The sequence below is a fragment of the Ailuropoda melanoleuca genome, chromosome X, assembly GCF_002007445.2.
Source record: "Ailuropoda melanoleuca isolate Jingjing chromosome X, ASM200744v2, whole genome shotgun sequence".
Lineage (NCBI taxonomy): Eukaryota > Metazoa > Chordata > Mammalia > Carnivora > Ursidae > Ailuropoda > Ailuropoda melanoleuca.
This window is the reverse complement of record NC_048238.1, coordinates 57,731,990-57,752,839: the sequence shown is the minus strand read 5'-3', so window position 1 is coordinate 57,752,839 and position 20,850 is coordinate 57,731,990.

The following is a 20,850-nucleotide window of genomic DNA, read 5'->3' as shown; positions in this document are numbered from 1 at the left end:
GGAAAGGCAAAAGTGAATGATACCATTAATGTATTCCTATTAAACTGCGCAAAATTAAACCCCCCACAAACACACACACACAAACAATACTATACTCACTTACTTAAGCCAGTGAAGTGCCCTCAGTTGGTGATGTGCTGGGGTCCCAGAGCTCTAATGCCCACCTTCCGTGGACTTGGGAGTGCTCTGTGGCAAAAGGAGGGTCTGCATTTCTCTTAAATAACTGCCTGGCAGGAAGTCTAATTACCATGAAATTTTCAGAGGTTTTCCTAAAACCAAAATAAATAGTACACATGCAATCGGTTTATAACGGGGAGTTATCTTCAACTGTATACCTCCTCCTCCCTCTTGGCAAGTTCTTTCCCTATAGGTTGACTGCCTTGGTCACCCACCCTGCTTTTTTTCTTATCTTTTTCCTCCTTCCTTTCTTCTCTCTGGTCTGTATTTGTAGCAGAAATTCAGTCATCCATATGTAACTCCACTGCCAGCCCTTCCCCTCCACCAGCGCCCCCCTTCTATTCTCTACTTCCACCCACTGCCAGCATTACCACCAGCAGCAACCCCTCCCCCCTCAGGAATGAAACTCTTGGGTCAGGGATAAGGTGCTTTCTAGCGCTGGCAGAGCCATGCCCCTGGAGATTTGAGGGATACTCTGCCTGCTTCAAAACTTCAGTCTGCATAATTAGCTGCCTCCCAAATAACCCATGCTTCAAGTTTGTTTATTCTACCTCTCTTCAGCTCTATTGTTGCTATTCTCACTAACAGTCAAGGCCGTAAAAAAGTCAGTGTGAAGCTGATACTAGCCTTATTACTTGTGACTGATTCTAAAAAAGCACTTCTCTGCTCCGCCCCCATGCCCCCACCCCTAGATTCTGTTCTTTCTGTTCCCCTCTCCACTTATCTCAGGTATGTCTATTTCTGTCAGTTGCTAACAGTGGCTGAGTCTCCACAAGCAGTCATTCACCCACTCTGGGCTTAGACCAGCTCTTGGTGGATTTGTTGATCTATAAGAGAAAGATACAGTCACTTCCCTCATATTCTAGCTGGGGTTACAAGACACATTAAAGAGATACCAAAGGCAAATTTTGAAAAATACTAAAGTAGTTATACGGAGATTAAGTTCTATAAAGGATCAGAGAATGGTGACAAAGTCCCATGGATAAGGCCAGGAGGACTTCCGGGGGTGGGGGTGGGGGGTTGGATTTGAGCTGGACCATGACGGAAGATTACTATTTAAATAAGCCAAAAAAAGGAAGAGGAAATCTTTCCAGGTGGCCAGACCCATGTGATCAAATGCAGGAGGAGTGAAGTGAGAAGAGGTGAGAAGGAAGATTGTGAAAAAAAAAAAGAAGGGTAAGGAGAAGAGATTTTGGGAAGAGCGCTCAGCTCAGTTGTAGCAACTTAGTGAATAATAGTGATTAAAGTCTACCTATATCCAGGGTCACTGTCTGACCAGCTCATTTTCTTTCTCCTGTTTGTGTTAATATCAGTCTTCTAATTCATTTCTTGCTGAAGTACTTAAGTACCTTTCTGATTAATCTCACAAAGGTTTCCAGGTCTTTTACCATATCAATGGTTGCACACCCTTCTAGCATCACTCTTCCTCTCTCTGAGCTCCACCCTCCCTGACCTACTTTGAACTTCCTAGAATGAAATTGGTCACTCACACCATGGACATTTACGCAGGCTAATATCCCTGCCTGGAACACTTCCCCTCCCCCTATCCTCCCCTTCACCAAATTTCTTATTCTTCCTTCAGAAATTATACCAGTAATCACGTCTTCAGGAAACCCTTCCTTAATCCCTAGTTCAGGTCATATCCACTTATTACATGCTCTTACAGAATTGCGGACCTCTTCTTTATTGCATTCATCACAGATAAAATTTTACATGCTGTTGTATAATTTTTCATTTGTGTGATAATCTAATTGTCAGACTCTCCCAACTGTAAACTCCAAGAGGATAGGGTCTATATCTGCTTAATCCAAAATTTATTAATAGTGTTTACAAAAACTCTTCTCCCAGACCTTCTCTCTTGCTTGACTAAAGCAGCAGTGTGCCTTTTTTTTTTAACTTCTCAGCCAAAAACACATGCCATTTCATTCATTTACCAACAAGTCCACATCAAGGTGTTATTTTAGAAAAAAGAATACACACACATTAAAAAAAAAAGTCCCATGAACAAGAAAGTACTGAAGTTTATCCACTACTATTCTCCTTTGTCCTCACCTCACTCTTCTCACTCCTCACTGCAAACATTCTAGTTTGACTTCCTCTAATATTTGGAAGGTAGAAGGGGGAAAATGAAAGCTTTTCCAGGGTGTTCTCCAAACAGCCAGTTTATAGCCATACAACTTAACCCAAAAAGTCCTCAAAACTTTTTCATTGAGTTGCTGATGCACTTGCCACTGGGGGGGAAATGAATATGCAGCTGAAAAAGTACATTCAGAACTACCTGGGGGTAGGAGTATACATTTCCTCTTTATCTGTTTGAAAAGAAAGTAGCAAATATGACTAACTTCTAACTGGAAATTTACACACTTGAATAAGAACAGCCAGATGCTTGGGATCTTCACACTCCAAACCCAACTCATTTTTTTTTTCTTTCTGTAGTCAATATCAAAGGACTGGGTGAATTCACCTCAAGTACCAGGGACCCAACACTATGCTAATTTCCTTAGAAACGTTACAAATGTAACTAAAGAATTTCACTATGCCTATAGTTTAAGATCCAGCTGACAGTTTTGGTAAATCTCATATTCTCTAAATGACCACGGTGACTGTATACACCTGGGCAGTGTTCTAAGGAGGAAGACCATTTAATTACTAACTTTGCATTAATTATCAGATGCCTTGAAGCCATTGAGAAAACAAAGGAACAAAAAAAGTCGGGATCCTGAATCTTACAGCCTTTCTTTTAAAATGCGGTCTTTTTTTGCTTCACTGGGAGGAAGGGACAACAAGGTCAGATTCCAAATCCGTTCATAACACTGGACATTACATTTCTGAAAGGACAGAAAACATGTTTTCAAGCACAGTCCCAGGAAGATTTTTTAGCTAATCCTTCACACTGGAGCACCATCACCTCTTAGATGTTTCTCTAGCATCTGAGATTTCCTTCTCACTAGCTAGTCTTGGATAATAGCAAGCTCCCATTGCTACTGGCAGGGTTGGTAGTTAGAAAAAATGAATGTTTTACCAAAAAGTTTTGTTAAGTGCCCAGAAGCCTTGAATTCTTGCTATAGGTTAGAAAAATGTCAAAATAATAATAATGATAATAATAATAATGACAATAAAAATTTTCTTACGCATAATATATGCCAAGCAATATTCTAAGTGCTTTGCCTATATTTATTTGTCTAATCTGTACAACTCCATGATGTAGATACTGTTATTACTCTTATTTTATACTCAAGAAAAATGAGGCACAGAAAGGTTAATAAGTGACTTGCCCAAAGTCACACAACTAATAATTCCTCCAATATTTCTGATTGTTTCTGGACTAATAATTACAACCATAACTTCTTTTGCTACAGTGCTTACAACTCTGTCCAAATTATCTTGTTGATGAGCAAATATAAGGATCTGCATTTTGTAATGCAAACTACTCACTAGAAGCTGATAAATCGCACTAATAAAATTTGTGGCTTTTGAACCACTCTAAGGTTTAAAAATCCCTGGATCTGGATCTGTAAATATGAGGCCTAAAGTCAGAAGCTAAATCTTAAAGGCATTAAGGAAAAAGTGGCTTACCTAAGACAACAAAGCTAATAAATAGCAAAACCAAATCAAAATTCAAGTGTTTTGGAATTATGTTACTATAAATCTGAGGTAAACTTTAATAAGTTAAACTAACTATTGGAAACCCAAGAGCAACCACTAAGAAAAATACCTCAAAAATATAGTTCAAAATCATTGAAGGAATGAAAAAACTACAATTCAAAATAGAGAGATAGTAAAAGCAGAACATAAGATAAAAATAGTGTGAAACATATAGAAAACAAATATAAAATGGTATAAAAATTACAACCATATCAATAATAACATTAAATAGGATAAACAATTCAACTAAAAGGCACAGATTATAAAACTTAATTAAAAAAAACCACGATCCAAGCATATGCTATCTATAAGGCATACACTTTATATTTTTTCTTTTTGTTGTTTATTTTTTTATTATCTTCAGTTAGCCAGCATATAATGCATCATAAGTTTTGTTGTAGTGTTCAACGATTCATTAGTTGTGTATAACACCCAGTGCTCATCCCAACACATGGCCTCCTTAATACCCATCACTGGGTCACCCCATCCCCCGACCCCCCTCCCTTCATACACTTTAGATTCAAAAGCAATAATTGATTGAAAGAGAAAAAAATAGAAAAAGGTATATCTTACAAAAAATAACCAAAAAAAGAGCTAGAATGGTTATACTAACACCAAAGTAGACCTAAGACAACTACCTGTTACTAAGGATAAAGAAGGACATGTTATAATGATAAAATGGTCAATCTATCAGGAATATTATAAACACATATGCACCCATACCACATTGGCACAAAAGATATGAAGTAACAATTTACATAATTGAAAGGAGAAGTAGATAATTCAACAATATTAGTTTGAGACATCAATACCTCACTTTCAATAATGATAGAATAACTAGACACAAGATCAAGAAAGATACTGAAAAATTGAAAAATGCTGTACATCAACTGGACCTAACAGATAGACCTATAAAGTCTTATAAAACACTCCACTCAACAACAGTAGAATATACAATCTTCTCAAGTGCACATGGAATATCCTCCAGGGAAGATCACATACATGGCATAAAATATGCCTCAATAGATTTAATAGGATTAAAATCATGCAAAGTATGCTGATAGCCCACAGTGGCATTAAATTGCAAATCATAACCAGAAAGAAATTGAGATTTTTTTTTTTTTACTGTGGAAACTAAACAATACATTCCTGAATACCAGTGTCAAAGAATCATAAGGGAAACAGAATACTAAGATGAATAAACATGAAAACACAACATGTCAAAGCTTATGTAATGCAACAAAAGCACTCTCAGAGGGAAACTTATAATTGAAAATAACTATACTTTAAAAAATTAAAAATCTTAAAACAACATCCTATCATTTCACCTTAGCAAAATTAAAAAAGAGTGATGTAAACCTAAAGCAACCACAAGGAAGGAAATAATGATGACGATTAGAGCAGACATTAATAAAGTATAGAATAAAAAATAGCAAAAAGTAGATGAAACCAAAAATTTGTTCTTTGATTAGATCAACAAATTTGATTAATCTTTAGTTGGACTGACCAAGAAAAAAGATAGAAGACCCAAGTTACTAAAATTGGGAATGAAACAACAAATATTATTGCTGGCCTTATCAAATTTAACAGCCTAAATGAAATGGACCAATTCCTAGAAATATACAAACTACCAAAACAGACTCAAGATAAATGGAAAATGTAAACATCATATAACAATTAAAGAGACTGAATTAGTATTCAAAAAGCTTTCCGCAAAGAAATTTCAAGGAGTAGATGGTTTCACTGATGAATTTTGTCAAATATTTAGGGAAGACTTAACACCAATCCTTTGCAAACACTTCCTAAAAATAGAAGAGAACACTTCCAATTTATTCTATACGGCCAGTATTCCACTGCTGTTAAAACAGATAAAGACATCCCAAGAAAAGAAAAAAAAATAGACTAATATCCCTCGTGAATACAGAGGCAAAAATCCTCTACAACTACCAGTGAACCAAATCCAGCAACCTATAAAGAGGATTTATATACCATGACCAAGTGGGGGTTTTCTTAGAATTACAAGGTTGCCTCAACATATGAAAAATTAATTTACTACATTAATAGAATAAAAGATGAACCACATGGTCATCTCAATATATGCTGCCAAAACCCAATATCCTTTCAAAATAAAGCCAATGAATAAAGTAGGACTAGAAGAGAAAATCCTCATCATGATAAAGGATAGCTATAGGGACGTCTGGGTGGCTCAGTCAGTTAAGCATCTGCCTTTGGCTCAGGTCATGATCCCAGGGTCCCGGGATGGAGTCCACATCCCCTTCCTTGCTCAGCGGGGAGCCTGCTTCTCCCTCTGCCTGCTGCTCTCCCTACTTGCTCAGACTCTTTCTCTCTCCCTCTTTGACAAATAAATACATAAAATCTTTTTTTTTAAAAACGGATAGCTATAAAAAATTCACTGCTGAGATCTTATTCAAAGTGAAAGACAAAGTTTTCCCACTAAAATGAGAACAAGTCAAATATGTCTCATTTCACCACTTTTATTCATCATAGTACAAGAAATTCTAGTCAGAGCAGTTAAGCAATAAATAAACAAATATAAATAATAAATAAATAAATGGCGTCCAAATTGAAAGAAGTAAAACTATCTCTACTCACAGATGACATAAACTTGTATATAAACAATTACGAGGAGTTCAGAAAATAATTATCAGATATAGTAAACAAGGTCAGCAAGGTTACAGGATATAAGATCAATATACATAGGGGCACCTGGGTAGCGCAGTCGTTAAGTGTCTGCCTTCGGCTCAGGGTGTGATCCTGGCATTCCTGGATCGAGTCCCAATCGGGCTCCTCGGCTGGGAGCCTGCTTCTTCCTCTCCCACTACCCCTGCTGTGTTGCCTCTCTCACTGGCTGTCTCTCTGTCACATAAATAAATAAAATCGTTTAAAAAAAAGATCAATATACATAAATCTGCTGAATTTCTAAATACCAGTAATGAACAATCTGAAAACATTTTTTTCTTTTTTAAGTTTGTATTTAAATTCCAGTTAGTTAACATACAGTGTAATATTCGTGTCAGGTATACAATTTAGTGACTCAACACTTACATATACCGGGTACTGATCACAAATTTACTCCTTAATCCCCATCACCTATTTAACCTATCCCCACACCCACCTCCCCTCTGGTAACCATCAGTTTGTTCTCTATAATTAAGAGTATGTTTTTCAGTTTCCCTCTTTCTCTCTTTTTTCCCTATACTTATTTGTTTTGCTTCTTAAATTCCACATATAAGTGAAATCATATGATATTTGTTTTTCTTGGACTTATTTTGCTTATTATAATACTCTCTAGTTCCATACATTATATATATATATATATAGCCTCTTCTTTATTCATTCATCAGTCAATGGACATTTGGGCTGTTTCCAAAATTTGGCTATTGTAGATAATGGTGCTATAAGCATCGGGGTGCATGTAACACTTTGAAATTAGTGATTTTGTATTTTTTGGGTAAAGACCTACTACTGCTATTGCCAGATCATAAGGTAGTTCTATCTTTAACTTTTTGTGGAAACTCCATACTGTAATCCAGAGTAGCTGCACCAGTTTGCATTCCCACCAACAGTGCAAAAGGGTTCTCCTTTCTCCACACCCTCGCCAACACGTGTTCTTTCCTGTGTTGTTAATTTTAGCCATTCTGACTGGTGTGAGGTAATATCTTTCATTTGTATTTCCCTGATGGTGAGGGATGTTGAGGATCTTTTCATGTGTCTATTGGTCATCTGGATGTCTTCTTTGGAAAAATGTCTATTCATGTTTCTGACCACTTTTTAACCTGATTGCTTTTTGGGTGTTGACTTTGATAAGCTCTTTATAGATTTTGGATACTAACCCTTTATAAGATATCTCATTTGCAAATGTCTTCTACCATTCTGTGCATTGCCTTTTAGTTTTGTTGATCATCTCTTTCACTGAGCAGAAGCTTTTTATTTTGATGGAGTCCCAGTAGTCTATTTTTGCTTTTGTTTCCTTTGTTTCAGAAGACATACATAGTAGGAAGTTGCTATGGCTGATAACAAAGAGATTACTGCCTATGTTCTCCTCTAGGATTGTGTTGGTTTCCTGTCTCACATTTAGTTCTTTAATCCACTTTGAATTTATTTTTGTATATGGTGTAAGAAAATGGCCCAGTTTTATTCTTTTGCATATTGCTGTCTAGCTTTCCCAACACCATTTGTTAAAGAGACTGTCTTTTTTTTCCATTGGATATTATTTCCTGCTTTGTTGAATATTAATTTACCATATCATTTTTTAAAATCCCATTTGTAATAGCATCAAAATAAATTTAAAAAAAACACTTGGGAATACATTTAACAGATAAATGCATACTTGTATAGTTAAAACTACAAAGCTTTGTTCAAAGAAATTTAAGAGTACCTAATAAATTGGAAAGACAGCCTGTGCTTAAGGATTGGATGACATAACATTTTTAGAATAGCAATACTCCTCGAATTGATCTACAGATTCAAAACATTTCCTATCAAAATCTCAGCTGGCTTCTTTGTAAAAAATGGCAAGCTAAAATTCATATGGAAATGTGAGAGACCCAGAATAGCAAAAATAATCTTTAAAAGGATAACAAATTTAGTAGACTCACACTTAAACAATTTCAAAATATACTACAAAGCTAAGGTAATCAATATTGTGTGGTACTGGCATAAAGATAGACAACATAGATCAATGATAGACGTGAGTCCAGAAACAAACCCATGTTTTTATGCCAATTGATTTTTGACAAGGGTACCAAAACAATTATATGAGGAAAGATAGTCTCTTCATAAATAGTACTGGGCAAACTAGATATAAACATTCAAAAGAATAGCTTTGGATTTCTACCTCACACCACACACAATGCAAAAATTAACCTAAAGTGGACCATCTGCCTAAAGTTAAGAGCCAAAATTATTAAACTCTTAGAATAAATAATCATAAATCTTTGAGATTTGGGGTTAAGCAATGATTTCTTAAATACAATCTAAAACCCACAAACTATAAAAAAGAAGATTTAAAAGTTTCACTTCATCAAAATTAAAACTTTTGTGAGCCATATAACACCATAAGAAAGTAAAAAGTTAATTTACAGAACAAAATAAAATATTTGCCAATCGTATCTGGTTGGGACTCTATGCACAGTACATAATGAACTCTTACAACTCAATAAGATAAGACAAATGCCCAATTTAAAAATGAACAAATGACTGGAAGCTTATATCTCCCACTCCCTTTCACCTATATTGCCCACTCCTCGACCCCCTCCCCCAACAACCATCAGTTTGTTCTCTGTATTTATAGGTCTGATTCTGCTTTTTGTTTGTTTGTTTTATTCTTTTTATATTCCACATAAGTGAAATCATATGATATTTGTCTTTCTCTGTCTGACTTATTCCACTTAACACAGTACCCTCTAGGTTCAGCTATGTTGTTGCAAATGGCAAAAAAAAAAAATCTTATCCTTTTTCATGGCTGAGTAATATTCTATCACATATATAAAAGGTATAGCATAGGGAACATAGTCAATGGTATTATAATAGCATTGTATGGTGACTGAGGGTAGCTATGTTTGTGGTGAGCATAAATGTATAAACTTGTTGAAACTATGTCATAGACTTGAATCTAATGTAACATTGTGTGTCAACTATACCCAATATTTTTTAAGTGAGCAAGTTATTAGAATAGATGTTCATTTAAAGATGATAAATATATGACCAATAAACACAAAAAGGTACTCAACATCACTAATCATCCAGGAAATGAAAGTGAAAAACACAATGATATATCACCTTGGACCTGTTAGGATGGTTATTATCCATAAAAAGGAGAAGTAGTGAAGAGGATATAGAGAGATTGAAAATTTTGTACATTGTTGGTGGAAGTGAAAAATGGTGCAGCCACTATGGGAAATGGTATGGAAATTCTTCAAAAAATTAAAAATAGAACTACCATCTGATTCAGCAATCCCACTTTTGGGTATATGTCCAATAGAGAAAAGAATTGAAATCATAATCTCAAAGAGATCTGGATCTCCATGTTTAGTGCAGCATTATTTACAATAGCCAATATATGGAAATAACCCAAATATTCATTAACAGATGGAGATAGATACATAGATACATGGATATAGATATAGATGATAGATGAAAGATAGATGATAGATAGATCGAGATGATAGATAGATGATAGAAAGATAGGTAGACAGACAGACTACAGAATTTTATCCAGCCATAAAAAAGAAGAAAATCTACCATTTGCAACAACATGAATGAACCTGGAAGACATTATAGTAAGTGAAATAAACCAATCACAGAAGGACAAATGCTGTATGATTCCATTTAAATGAGGTATCTGAAATAATTAAACTTACAGAAGCAGAAAACAGAATACTGATTACCAGGGATTTGGGGGAGGAAAAAATGGGCATTCAATGGATATAAAATTCATAAAATTTCAGTTATAAAAGATGAAAAAGTTGTAGAGTTATTATGTACAACATTGTGCCTACAATTAACAATATCATATTGTGCACTTCAAAATTTGTTAAGAGGATAGATCCCATGTTAAGTATTCTTACCACACACACACACACACACATAAAAGAGGTACAAGTAAACTTTTGGTGATAATATGTCTATTTTCTTGATTGTGGTGATAGTTTCATGAGTATATGCATAAGTCTAAACTCATCAAATTATATACATTAAGTATGTACAGTTTTTTTGTATATCAGTTATGTCTTAATAAAGCTGTTACAGGGGCGCCTGGGTGGCACAGCGGTTAAGCGTCTGCCTTCGGCTCAGGGCGTGATCCTGGCATTATGGGATCGAGCCCCACATCAGGCTCCTCTGCTGTGGGCCTGCTTCTTCCTCTCCCATTCCCCCTGCTGTGTTCCCTCTCTTGCTGGCTGTCTCTATCTCTGTCTAATAAATAAATAAAATCTTTAAAAAAAAATAAAGCTGTTACAGATAAAAATATGTTGATTATAAAAATATTTATTGAAGGATAATAATATTTTTAAATTAGGTTACTGTGATGCTTGCATAACCCTTCAAATATACCAAAAACACTGAATTATACATTTTAACCAGGTGAACATTAATGATATGTAAACTTTATCTCTATAAAAGTATTATTATGTTCAATTAGCCAACATACAGTACATCATTAGTTTTTGATGTAGTGTTCAATGATTCATTAAAGGTCTTTAAAAAGATGAAAGTGTTGAACAAAATGATCTCAAAGATCCTTAGGGCTCTCACATTCTGGGACTCTATAATGTTAAATCTAATCTATTTTATCCATGTAACTACATTCTGTTTTCTGCTTTCTTTACTACACACTCCACTGGATTCCTTTCACCTCTGAACTCAAAATGAAATGACTATTTTAAAATTCCATTGCAGTCTATATCAATAGTTATGAATAAATGCACTTATCTGGCATTTTTGAGATACCCTTAATGTACAAAGCACAGAACAAAGTGATATAACTGATACAGAGATAATTAAGTCTTGGCCTCTGCGTCCAAGCATCTGACAGATACAAACTCAATGAGCTGTAAATCAATGCAGAAGGAAGTCCTGTTGAAAATACCAGAGAGAGAAGTCTTGACAAAGTAGGAAGAATTCAAGACTTAAATAAAGAATAAGCATTTAGTAGGTGGACACAATGGTACTCTAGGCTAAGAAAATTGTGTGAACCAAAGGAAACAAACTGGAAAGTCTGTTCTTAATGCCATTCCCCCAAGGACCTCATCTATACTATACCCAGTCTAAGTTCAGTTATCATAAATATTTGAATGCCATAAATCACATTCCTTTTGAAAAATTTTATCATTCATACTACCTACCTCTATCCTCCAAATAGTGTAAACTTGCTTCACTTAATGACTACAAAGGAGTTCAATTTTTTATGGTCTTCTGTGGATTAAGAAAGTAACACATTTTTTTTTCTTTGAGGTACGAACTTGCACAGGAGGCAGTCCAAATCTAAATTAAAGAAATGCTCAAATTCTTTTTGTGACGTCAATAAAAATACATATAACGAAAGATTCCCCAGAAGATTTTGCATTTGAAGATTTTGAAAAATTACTAGACTTTATTATATAGAACACTTTAGATTTACAGAAAAATGGAGCAAAAAGTACAGAGTTCATGTACACTCTTCCTGCTTTGCACTCACATACACAGTTTCCCTTTCTATGAACATCTTGCTTTAGTGTGGTACATTTGTTAAGAGTGATGAACAAATATTGATGCAATATTATTAACTAAAAGTCATCTTTTATATAAAGGCTCACTCTGTTCTACAATTTCATGGGTTTTTTTTTCTTCCAAGATTTTATTTAAATTCAAGTTAGTTAACATATAGTGTAGTATTGCTTTGAGGAGTAGAATTTAGTGATTCATGACTACCTATAACACCCAGTGTTCATCACAACACGTGCCCTTCTTTATTTTTAAATTTTTTATTATGCTATGTTAGTCACCATACAGTACATCCTTAGTTTTTGATGTAAAGTTCCATGATTCATTACTTGTGTATAACACCCAGTGCTCCATGCAATACGTGCCCTCCTTAATATCCATCACTGGGCTAGCCCAATCCCCCCACCCCCTTCCCCTCTGAAGCCCTCAGTTTGTTTCCCAGAGTCCATAGTCTCTCATGGTTCATTCCCCCTTCTGTTTACCCCCCCTTCATTCTTCCCTTCCTTCTCCTACCGATCTCCTTGCTACTTCTTATGTTCCACAAATGAGTGAAACCATATGATAATTGTCTTTCTCTGCTTGACTTATTCACTTAGCATAATCTCCTCCAGTCCCGTCCAGGTTGCCACAAATGTTGTGTAAGTGTTCTTTCTGTTGGCTGAGTAATATTCCATTGTATATATGGACCACATCTTCTTAATCTAGTCATCTGTTGAAGGGCATCTTGGCTCCTTCCACAATTTAGCTATTCTGGACAATGCTGCTATGAACATTGGGGTACATAAGGCCCTTCTCTTCACTACGTCTGTATCTTTGGGGTAAATACCCAGTAGTGCAATGGCTGTATCATAGGGTAGCTCTATTTTTAACTTTTGGAGGGACCTCCACACTGTTTTCCAGAGTGGCTGTACCAATTTGCATTCCCACCAACAATGTAAGAGGGATCCCCTTTCTTCACATCCTCTCCAACAATTGTTGTTTCCTGCTTTGTCAATTTTTGCCATTCTAACTGGAACATGTACCCTCCTTAATGTCCATCACCCATTTAGCCCATCCCCCGCCCACCTCCCCTCCAGCAACCCTCAGTTTGTTCTCTATAGTTAAGAGTTTCTTATGACTTGCCTCCCTCTCTGTTTTTATCTTATTCTATGTTTCTTTCCCTTCCCCTATGTTCATCTGTTCTGTTTCTTAAATTCCACATATAAGTGAAATCATATGTATAATTCCATGGTTTTGACAAACACATGTCATGTGTCCACCACTGTGGTATCATACAAAATAGTTTCCCTGCCTTAAAAACTTCTTGTGCTCCTTCTACTTATTGATCCCTCCTTTGCTTTCCCTGAACCCCTGGCAACCACTGATCTTTTTACTGTCTCAATAATTTTGCCTTTTCCAGAATGCCATATAACTAGAATCACAGAATATGTAGTCTTTCAAACTAATTCACTTATCAATATGCCTTTTAAGGTTCCTTGATGTGTTTTTATAGCTTAATAACTTATTTATTTTTATGACTAAATAGTATTCCACAGCTGGATGTACCAAGTTTGTTTATCCATTCACCTCTAAAGGATATCTTGACCGCTTCCAAAGTTTGGCAATTATGAAAAAGGCTGCTATAAGTATTTGTGTGCAGGTTTTTGTGTGGACAAAAGTTTTCAACTCATTTGGGTAAATACCAAGGAGTGAGTTTACTAAATTGTATGGTAAAACTGCTTAACTTTGTGCTAAACTGCCAAATGTCTTCCAAAGTGGCTGTACAATTTTCCATTCCCACCAGCAAGATGTTACTACCATTTCAAAATCATTTTAATGAAGACTATTTTTAGTATTGAGTTATGTGACCCTCCCAGCCATTATGGTTAATTTCTGTATCTAGAAAATAGGTGATAACAGGGAAAACCAGAGTGTGGGTTCCAGTTATCCATGTGGCTTTCTGGAGATCACGATTCCTTTCAAAAACCCACTGAGCATTATAGTTCAGATAGTACCCAAGCCCACCTAAATGGGAAAGAAGAACTGCAAAACTGGATTTTTATGCAATGAAAATGAGTTTGAAAATCTGTTTTCCAATTCTGTTGATAGTTTCTCAGTGGTGTTTATCCACTGAATAGCTTCAGCCAGTCAAGGGTAGAAAAACCACACATGAGCCTTCTATAATTTGCAGAACTTCAAGGGTCAGTAATCCCAAGTCAATCTTCACCCTTCATTGAGCATGCCTTCATTCCTTCAACAGGAATTGGGTACACACTGTCTGTTATTATTAGTTATTTTCTATCTAGATAGCCTATGTTTCCAATTAGATTGCTAATTCTTTGAATGCAGGGATCCTATTAATCACCTTTATATTTCCCTCTGCAATACCTGGTATGGTAGTTTGCTGTATTAGTTAGCTCTCTTTTAGTTGCAAGGAGAGAGACCCAATAAATTCAACTCAAGTAAATGAGGAGGGGTAGGTTAAAGGTATAAGGGAGTCTCAAAGAAAGTGAAGGACAAGAACTGATAGACAGCCAGGTCTCACAGGAACTGGAAGTGGGATAGAAGTAGAGTACTATGGAATATTACTCAGCTATCAGAAAGAACGAATTCTCAACATTTGCTGCAACATGGACGGCACTGGAGGAGATAATGCTAAGTGAAATAAGTCAAGCAGAGAAAGACAATTATCATATGATTTCTCTCATCTATGGAACATAAGAACTAGGAGGATCGGTAGGGGAAGAAAGGGATAAAGAAAAGGGGGGTAATCAGAGGGGGGAATGAAACATGAGAGACTATGGACTCTGAGAAACAAACGGAGGGCTTCAGAGGGGAGGGGGGTGGGGGAATGGGATAGGCTGGTGATGGGTAGTAAGGAGGGCACGTATTGCATGGTACTGGGTGTTATACGCAACTAATGAATCATCGAACTTTACGTCAGAAACCAGGGATGTACTGTATGGTGACTAACACAATATAATAAAAAAACATTAAAAAAATTAAAAAAAAAAAGAAGTAGAGTACTATGAGTGCTAACTCTGAAGCCAGACTGCCTGGGTTCAAATCCTTATTAGCTCTGTGACTTTGTATAAGTCACTAGCCAATCTGTGCTTCAATTTTTTCATCTGTAAAATAAGGATAATGATCCTATTTACTTCATAGTAAGTGTGTAAAGTTTAAGTGAATTAGTATAGGTAAAGAGGTAAGAAGAGTGGCTGGCACACAGTAAGTTAGTATTAAATATTATTATCAGGTGCCAAGACAAGATCTCTCTCTCTCTCTCTCTCTCAGTTCCATATTCTTTTTTTTTTTTTAACATATCTGCTTTTATTTACAGACCATCCCTCTTCTTTTTTTGCAAACCAATTTCCTCTGTCTCTATATTTTTTTCTGCTCTCTCAAAATTTCAGCTTGAACATTGTCTTGTATCCTATTTTCTTGGTCAGTCTACAGGTTTGTCCTTTAGCTTACTATACTTCAAACCGATGGCCACGTGCTGTAGTGGTTAAAAGAGCATAGACTCTGGATCCAGACTGCCTGGGTTTCTATCTTAACTCTGCCACTTACTACCTGAGCGCCGTTGAGCAAGTTACTTAGCCTCTTTGTGATTTAACTTCCTAGTTTGTTAAACGGTGCTGATAATAATAACAGAATCGATCCCAGAGTCTGTTGAGAGGACTGAATGAGTTAAGGTTTTGCCTGGTGTATAGAGCAAGTGCTTCATGAGCATTTGCTTTTGAGTTTTGTTTGTGCTGCTAACTATATCAGAATAGAGTTTGTTTGGCTTAGCTCATCTTTTGTAGGCTGGGATTCATGGATTATAAATTGGTGCTAAGCCTCGGAATAGAGTTCTTTTGTTTAGGTACCCATTTATGGACCAGGAGGTCATGGCCAGGGCAATAGGGCCAAAGAATACAAAAAATATACCCTTACTACCCTAGGTGGGACTGCAGGGGTGGGCAGTTACATTTCCTTTAGAATGTGAGTGGACAAGTGCTGTAAATATAGCTAGGACACATAGAGTTCTCAATAAATATTGTTAATGTTGAGTGAGCTGGAAAACAAATTCACATATACATTGCCCTGAGTGCGCGTGAGGTCCATCCAGATCTCTTCTTGGAAATATGTTTGAAACTAAATCCTAGAACCACAGAATACCAGAGCTGACTAAGATCTTAAAGAGATCCTCCGAGTATAAACTCCTTACCCATGATTTCTGCCCCATTCTTCAGCTTAAAAAACTAAAATCCATAAACCAGGTACAATAGCTCAAATCACACAGTAAATTATCAAGAAACCTCAGTTATGCTATAATTGCTGATGTAACATTTAACTCACCACTTAATCCAAACACTTGTATAAAACCATTTTCTACATTTCTCTAGCCGTATGTCCCATCTGTTTTGTCAATTTATGGCCAAGCCTTAAGCCAATGGCTACTTTTATTTAGGTTCTCAAATTCTTTCTTACTGGTTTCTACCTAAAGATGGCACCTCACAATATCATGTTTTTGAGTGGCTTTCCCACCTGACCCCCTGCCACATAAAGGAACTACAGTCAGAAATATTGAAGAGCTTTTTCAGCTGGTCCCCTGAGGCGAGCTGGATAGGTACCAGACCTTCCTGAAAACCCACGGAATCAGCCTGAGACACAGGAAGATACATCTGGATCTCTACAAATGATCATCTCCAGCGCTGAGTATTGAGGTAGGAAGCAGGGAGCCGTGAATCTGCACACAGATATTGGAAGAGAAATGGAAGGGGGAGGGAGCCTCAGCGCTCGGGCGCCAGGAAGGAGTAGCCACCGGCACTGAGGAGTGGGCCGGACTTGTGGACAGGCATCCGTGAGAGAGCAGACTGAGACCGTGAGCTTGGGAACACAAGCGCGTCCAAACTGTAAACCAGAACTCCAGAGCACTCACTGGAACTGGACTGAGACTGGGAGCTCAGGAGCGCGTGCGACCAGACTGAAAACCAGCACTCTGGACTGCCCGCGAACCACACTGAAACGGAGCTTGGGAGCACGCCCAGGGGCAGCTGGCAGTGTTAGAAACACAAAGGACCGAGACATGCTGGCCCTGGAAGTGAGGGCTGGGACTCCGGCTGTGGGGTGCACAACCCGGGACGCTACAGGGTTCTCAGCAGCACCAACAGAAACAGAGTTAAAGAGGCCAGAAGAGCTCAGTGAAGAGTGGACTGCAAACTCTCTGTTCTGAGACAGAGGCTGGGATTCGGCCACTGCTGCTCTGACTCTCAGACGAGTCACAGAAAACCGCCAGGGAAAGCCGCCAGAGAAGAAAAGTCTGGAAATACCAGCTCACATTGTGCCCATCTCCATCCTCCCTCACAGGGGAAAAGGACACTCTACCAAAACAGCGCTGCCTGAGTATCGGCGTTGCAGGCCTCTCCCCCAGAAGGCAGGTTGAAAAATCAAGAAGCCCACATGCCTAAGGTCCCTATAAAACAAGTGCACACTGCCTAGGTCCTGCTCAATAATGCGGGCACTGGGCAAACCCGCAACCTCTCCTCATCTGAATGACGAGGAGGAGAAAACCCCCCAGTCAAAGAAAAGATAATGAGTTGTGGCCGCTGCCACAGACCTGATGGATGTGCTTATAAGCAAATCATCAGAAATGGAGTTCAGAGTAACAATGGTCAAGATGATGTGTAAGCTTGAAAAAAATATTAACGAAAATTTAAACGAGAATATAGACTCTCAAAGGGCAGAAATGAGAGCGAATCTGGCAGAAATTAAAAAAGCTATTAATCAAATGCAGTCAAAACTAGATGCTCTGATGGCCAGGGTAAATGAAGCAGAGAATGAATTAGTGAATTGGAGGATGGGATGGTAGAAGAGAAAAGCTAAAACAGAAACTTGGGTCAAAACAATCCAATCTCAAGAATGTAGGTTACGAGAGATTTCTGACTCAATGAAACATTCCAATGTCAGAATCATCAGCATCCCGAGGGGGTGGAGAAAGAGAGAGGTCTAGAAGAGATATTTGAACAAATTGTAGCTGAAAACTTCCCTAATCTGACAAAGGAAACAAGCATTCATGGGCAAGAGGCAGAGAAGACCCCTCCCAAGGTCGACCACAGCAAACCTACACCACGTCACATCATAGTGCAATTCGCAAATATTAGATCCAAGGATACAGTATTGAAAGCGGCTAGGGAAAAGAAATTTCTCATGTACAGAGGCAAAAATATTAGGATTACGTCAGACCGGTCTACACACACCTGGAACGAGAGAAAGGGTGGTGGTGGGGCATTTTTAAAGCTCTTTCAGAGAAAAACATGCAGCCGAGGATCCTTTATCCAGCAAGGCTGTCATTCAGAATTGATGGAGAGATAAGGACCTGGCCACTGGCCAGACTATTTAGCAGAAGGACCCAAATTAAGAAAATTATGAACTCTGGGAAAGGGGAGAGATCAGAACCAAAACCAATGAAATAGGAAGGACTATTAGAAACTTGTATCAACAGCTTTATGCCAATAAATTAAACAACCTGGAAGAAATGGATGCTTTCCTGGAAACGTAAAAACTACCAAGACTGAAACAGGAAAAAATTGATTTTTTTAAACAGACTCATGAATTTTGAAGAGATTGAAGCAATGATCAAAAACCTCCCAAAGAACAAGACTCCAGGGCCTGACAGATTCACAGGGAAATTCTGCCAAACATTCAAAGAAGAAATAATACCTATTCTCCTGAAGCTGTTTCAAAAAATAGAAACAGAAGGAAAACGTCCAAACTCATTCTATGAGGTCAGTATTACCTTGATTCCCAAACCAGGCAAAGACCACATCAAAAAGAGAATTACAGACCAATTTCCCTGATGAATATGGGCGCCAAAATTCTCAATAGGATTCAACAGTAGATTAAAAGGATTATTCATCATGAATGAGTGGGATTCATCCCTGGGATGCAAGGGTGCTTCAACATTCGCAAATCTATCAGTGTGATAGATCATATCAACAAGAAAAGACTCAGGAACCATATGATCACTCAATAGATGCAGAAAAATCATTTGACACAATACAGCATCCTTTCCTGATTAAAACCATTCAGAGTGTAGGGATAGAGGGTACATTCCTCAAGTTCATAAAAACCATCTATGGGGGCGCCTGGGTGGCACAGTCGTTAAGCGTCTGCCTTCAGCTCAGGGAGTGATCCCGGCGTTATGGGATCGAGCCCCACATCAGGCTCCTCCGCTATGAGCCTGCTTCTTCCTCTCCCACTCCCCCTGCTTGTGTTCTTTCTCTCACTGGCTGTCTCCCTCTGTCAAATAAATAAATAAAATATTTAAAAAAACCGTCTATGAAAAGCCTACAACAAATGTCATTCTCAATGGAGAAAAGCTGGAACATGACAGGGATGCCCACTCTTGCCATTCAACATAGTACTAGAAGTCCTTGCAACAGCAATCAGACAACAAAATGGGATAAAAGGTATCCAAATCTGCAAAGAAGTCACACTGTCTCTTTTCGCAGATGACATGATACTCTATATGGAAAACCGAAAAGAATCCACCCCCAAACTACTAGAACTTATAGAGCAATTCAGTAATGTGGCAGGATACAAAAACAATTCTCAGAAATCAGTTGCATTTCTATACACAAACAATGAGACTGAAGAAAGAGAAATGAGGGAATCCATTTTATTTACAATAGCACCAAAAATCATATGTTATCTCGGAATTAACTTAACCAGAGACGTAAAGGATCTATATTCTAGAAGCTACAAATCACTCTTGAAAGACATTAAAGAAGACACAAAAAGATGGAAAAATATTCCATGCTCATGGATAGGAAGAATTAACATAGTTACAATGCCTATGCTACCCAGAGCAACCTACACTTTCAATGCCATCCCGATCCAAATACCAATGACATTTTCCAAAGAACTGGAACAAACAGCCCTTAAATTTGTGTGGAACCAGAAAAGGCCCCGAATCACCAAGGAATTGTTGAAAAGGAAAAACAAAGCTGAGAGCATCAGGTTGCTGGATTTCAAGCTGTACTACAAAGCTGTGATCACCAAGACAGCATGGTACTGGGACAAAAACAGACACATAGACCAATGGAACAGAAGAGAGAACCCAGAAATGGACCCTCGGCTCTTTGGGCAACTGATCTTTGAAAAAGCAGGAAAAACTATCCAGTGGAAAAAAGACAGTCTCTTCAATAAATGGTGCTGGGAAAATTGGACAGTTATACGCAAAAGAATGAAACTTGACCCCTCTCTCACACCAAACACAGAGATAAACTCCAAATGGATGAAAGAGCTCGATGTGAGACAGGAATCCATCAAAATCCTGGAGAAGAAAATAGGCAGCAACCTCTTTGACATCGGCCACAGCAAATTTTTTCATGACACATCTCCAAGGCAACAAAAGAAACAATGAACCTGTGGGACTTCATCGAGATAAAAAGCCGCACAGCCAAGGAAACAGCCCCAAAACTAAGAAGCAGCCCATGGAATGAGAGAAGATATTTGCAAACGACACTACAGATAAAAGATTAGTATCCATGTTCAAAATCATTAGCCATCAGGGAAATTCAAATCAAAACCACACTGAGATAACCACCTTACGCCAGTTAGAATGGCAGAAATAGACAAGGCAAGAAACAACAATTGTTGGAGAGGATGTGGAGAAAGGGGATCCCTCCTACATTGTTGGTGGGAATGCAAGTTGGTACAGCCACTCTGGAAAACAGTGTGGAGGTCCCTTAAAAAGTTAAAAATTGAACTACCCTATGACCCAGCCATTGCACTACTGGGTGTTTACCCCAAAGATACAGACGTAGTAAAGAGAAGGGC